The sequence below is a fragment of the Triticum urartu genome, chromosome 2 (genome assembly GCF_003073215.2).
Source record: "Triticum urartu cultivar G1812 chromosome 2, Tu2.1, whole genome shotgun sequence".
Taxonomy (NCBI): Eukaryota; Viridiplantae; Streptophyta; class Magnoliopsida; order Poales; family Poaceae; genus Triticum; species Triticum urartu.
In genome coordinates this window covers 223,231,788-223,236,777 of record NC_053023.1, presented here as the reverse complement: position 1 = coordinate 223,236,777, position 4,990 = coordinate 223,231,788, and positions in this window count along the sequence as shown.

Here is a 4,990-nt window from a genome sequence, read left to right as displayed (position 1 = left end):
CTCGACGTCGTGGTATCAGCCGAAGCCTTCGTGATGTCAGCGACTGAGCGGCGCGCGTCGGGTTGGACCGTGTAGCGCAACTTCTTTTGTAATGGAGGTTGCTAGGTCTGCTCTCCGGCCGCCCTCGCAACGTGCATGTAACACCCCAGATGTAAAACTTCCCATTTTGACAATATATCCATCTTGTTCTTCATCAATTTCAAGTGGTTTTCCTCTTTGTGGGTTTCATTTTGGGTTTGTTTTGTTTTCCCTTGCATTATCTTGTCATCACTTGTCATATTTCTTTTGCCATCCATTGTTGCATTATGGCCTCATCATGTTGCTTTGTGCTTGGTGTCACTGTGCATGTCCCCATCATCATGTGCATCTTCATGTTGTGAGCATATTGCACTGAGGCATGTTCCTTGGGATCCAAGCATCATCCTTCCCCTCCACTCATCACCACCTCTTCCCCTCTTTTATTTCTTTGGCAAGTGCACCTCTACCCCCTCCTTTAATGCTCATCTTTTGCCCAAATTCTAGCACCATGCCTTGAACCCCCTGCCAAATTTCACCTCTTTTGGAATTGTTTTGGTTGGGTTCAAAAATGCATCAAGTTTGACTTATAATTCAAACTTGGAATATTTTTCTACCTTTAAAAATTACCAAAGCAATTTTATTAAATACTACACAAATTCAGGGTCACGAGGATATTTTTATATTGCTCAAACTCCTCTCCTTTTCCCTTGTGCTTTTCCTTTTGTTTTTCTGTCTGAAGAAAATAAGAAAAGAAGAAGCGCAGTAGAGCAGCAGCAGCAGCACCAACTGGGCCTTGGCCTCCTAGGCAGGCCCAGCTAGCCCCGCGCCAGTGAGCCCAGCGCGCCAGCCAGCCCGCTCGGCCCCCTCTCCCTCTTTTTCTCACCTGCGCACCCGCACCCTCGCTAGCCTCTTGCCACGTGGTCGCCTCAGCCCCACCTGTCGGTGCCTCCCTGTAGATCGAACCCACCTTTTCCCTTTCCTCTCGCCGTCGCCATGGGGACCCCGAGCCCGAGAGCGCGTGAGCTCGCGCCGCTCACCCTAGCCCCTCTTAAGCCACCACTCCTTGTCCCCTGCCTCTCCTAGGGTTTCCCTCCTCGGCCGCCGCTGTCGATTGGTAGGTATAGCCACCAGATCCGTTGTTTTGGCCATGTCCCGAGCGCATCTGGGAGCGTGAGCTCGTCGCCGGCGTGATCTTCGACCACCTCCACCCCGGCGACCGTGTCCGTCTTCCTCCCCTACGTCGACTACGTCCCCGGAGTCCACTACTTCCCCTTGGGACGCCAAGACAGAGCCGCCTCCTTACTCTTCTTTCCCGCGTCACCCGTAGGTGTTCGGTCGCCGTCGTGCTCGTCTCTGTCCATCTCCCGGCCAACCGAGCACACGATTGTGCTCGTGGTAAGCCCCTGTGCAGTGCAGTGCCTTTCGCCCCTCTTTTGCATGACTTAGCTGCTCCTGCGCCGTCCGCCCGAGTCGCCGCCGTCGGACCTCGTCTCCGGCGAGTGCTCCGTCCCCCGTTGCCCGTGTGCGTGTGCCCGTCGGGTTCTCCTCTTAGAATAGGTTCGATCAACGCCCTTAGATGCTCGCGTAGTTGTCCGCTTTGCCACGTGCGTCCGCGTCGTCGCCGCCTCTGTAGCTCATCGCCGGCGTTGACTCCGTCGTCGCTCGGTGCACCTAGCAGCACTCGCAGATGCGGGATCCTCCCGCGATTCTTTTGCGCCCTTCCGCCTCTCCACTAGGCTACCGGAGCAACTCCGGCGAGGCCTCCGCCACGCTCGGTCACCGCCGACCCTCCTCTGTTCCCCCTGCTCCCGTGCGCTTGCATCACCTCCTCGTGGGCCTCAAGCCGGACCCACATGCCAGCCTCACATCTCGCCAGGCCCACCGGCCAGCCGCACACTCGCACACATTTTCTCTCACATGACACGTGGGACCCACGGGCCCACATGTCATCTGCGCACCCCTGTTTTAAACCCAAACGGGCATTTGTCCATTTTGGGGTCTTTCCGATTCGGGCCTTTCCTTATCTGGTAAGTCCAGATCGGGACGTTTCCGTTTTAGGCATTTTCCTTTTCCGTGTATTTTCCTTTTTAGGCAGTTTGCATCTTAGAGCATTTGTGGGGATTTTTCTACAGCAACCCCAACATATTATATATGTTTTTGGGGTAGAAAAATCCCACCAACCTAGTGGTAGCATTAGTTTCTGCATTTGAGCAAGTTCATAAACATGTCATTTTACATCATGATGTTGTCTTGTCATTTTTGTGTGGTTTAATTCAAGCATGCTATGAGGTTGTTTTGCAGAAGGATAGCTTCATTTTCATGCCTACTCCATGCTAGATTTATTTCATGCCATGTTATGCTATGTAGTGAGTTAATCAAGCTTGTTAACATGCCAACATGAATCTATTTTGCCATGTCCTAAAATTTCACCAAGTCTGAATCTGTTAATGGTAATTGCTATGTTCACATGGTTGCCATTGTATTTTCTGATCCCTTTTGGCTTATGGTCAGTAAGGGACTTTTGTTGTATGCTTTGCGTAGCTTCATCCCATGCCTTGCTTTGCCATGATATGTTCTTGTAGCATGTTGATATCGTGCTCTGAACATTGCTTCCTGATGTTAAATTCCTGGCATGTTGTTTATTTCACTAAGTCTGAAACCTGATATCTTTTGCACTTTTTCCATGCTTGTTTGAACCTGCTATTGAGTGAATTAGCCGTAGCTCAGTGTTCATCTTTTGCCAAGCATCTTGAGTGGATCCATGCCATGTATTTTGTTGCTATGTTAGAGTGCTGTAGCATGTTGTTCTTGATGCATTTAGATGGCCTCGTGCTGTTAATTACAGATCGGTGCCATATTTGTTTTGCTTCTCATTTCCAAACCGGGCATCCTATTCCGGTGATCTTTATATCGATTTCGACTAAAATCAACTCCTCTTTCCAGTGGCACTCTTGGTTTTCCAAGTAGAGGCCAGTTTCAATCATTCCTTTCCGAAGCATGCATATGCATCGCATATCGCATCCCGCATATCATGCCATGTTTTGCATCATGTTGTTTGTGCATTGCACGTGGTTGATTGTGTCTCCCTTTGCTTGTTGTTATTGCTTGGGTAGAGCCGGGAGACGAGTACGTGATCGAGGATCCCATTGAGTACGCTTACGAGGATCAAGCTAACGTCAACTCGGAGAACTTTGCAGGCAAGATGACCATACCCTCGAAATCACTTCTATCTTTGCTTGCTAGATGCTCACTCTTTTGCTATGCCTATGCTATGATACCTACCACTTGCTTATTATGCCTCCCATATTGCCATGTCAAACCTCTAACACACCTTGTCCTAGCAAACCGTTGTTTGGCTATGTTACCGCTTGCTCAGCCCCTCTTATAGCGTTGCTAGTTGCAGGTGAAGATTGGAGTTTGTTCCGTGTTGGAACATGTTTATTGTTTGGATATCATTATTATATCTTGTCTATTTTAATGCACCTATACACTTGGTAAAGGGTGGAAGGCTTGGCCTTATGCCTGGTGTTTTGTTCCACTCTTGCCGCCCTAGTTTCCGTCATACCGGTGTTATGTTCCTTGATTTTGCGTTCCTTGCACGGTTGGGTTATAATGGGAACCTCTTAACAGTTCACCTTGAATAAAACTCCTCCAGCAAGGCCCAACCTTGGTTTTACCATTCGCCACCTAGCCTTTTTCCCTTGGGTTTCGTGGACTCAAGGGTCATCTTTATTTTAACCCCCCGGGCCAGTCCTTCTCTAAGTGTTTGTCCAACTGAGCGATGTCCGGTGCTACCAGGGGCAACTCTGGGATGGCCTACCCGACGTCTGGCTCATTTGAGTGTGCTCTGAGAACGAGATATGTGCAGCTCCTATCGGGATTTGTCGGCACATTCGGGTGGCTTTGCTGGTTTAGTTTTATCATTGTCGAGATGTTTTGTAACCGGAATTCCGAGTCTGATCGGATTGTCTTGGGAGAAGGAATATCCTTCGTTGGCCATGAGAGCTTGTGATGGGCTAAGTTGGGACACCCTTGCAGGGATTTGATCTTTTGAAAGCCGTGCCCGCGGTTATGGGCAGATGGGAATTTGTTAATGTCCGGTTGTAGAAAACCTTAAACTTAACTTAATTAAAATGAATCAATAGAGTGTGTGGCCGTGATGGTCTCTTTTCGGCGGAGTCCGGGAAGAGAACACGGTCTCGAGTTATGCTTGAGAGTAGGTTGTTCTAGGATCACTTCTTGATCATAGTTGTTCGACCATGCCTTTGCCTTCTCTCCCCGCTCTCATTTGCGTTATGTTAGCCACCAAATATGCTAGTCGCTTGCTGCAGCTCCACCTCATACTTTTACCCTTCCTATAAGCTTAAATAGTCTTGATCGTGAGGGTGTGAGATTGCTGAGTCCCCGTGACTCACAAATTCCTTCCAAAACAAGATGCAGGGACTGATGATACCGCTCCAGGAGTTTCGTCTGAGCTCAAGTGGGAGTTCGATGAGGACGCTGGACGATACTACGTGTCTTTTTCCAGATGATCAGTAGTGGTGCCCAGTTTGGGCGATCAGGGACTTTTTCGCATTTGGGGTTGTCTTTTATTTTGGTTCCATAGTCGGCCCTTGATTGTATCTGGATGAATGTAATGATATTTATGCTATTAGTGTGACGTGCCGAGTGTAAGCCAACTATGTATCTTTTCCCTTATTTATTACATGGGTTGTTGTGAAGATTACCTCACTTGCGACATTGCTTTCAATGCGGTTATGCCTCTAAGTCGTGCTTCGACAAGTGGGAGATATAGCCGCATCGAGGGTGTTACAGTGCAGGTGTGCAATGGGCGATGGGCCCAAACCCCTGCGCCATAGGATTTAGACCGGCGTGCTGACCTCTCTGTTGTGCCTAGGTAGGGTTGCAACATGTTGATCTTCCGAGGCCGGGCATGACCTAGAAAAGTGTGTCCAGACAAAGGGGATCGAGC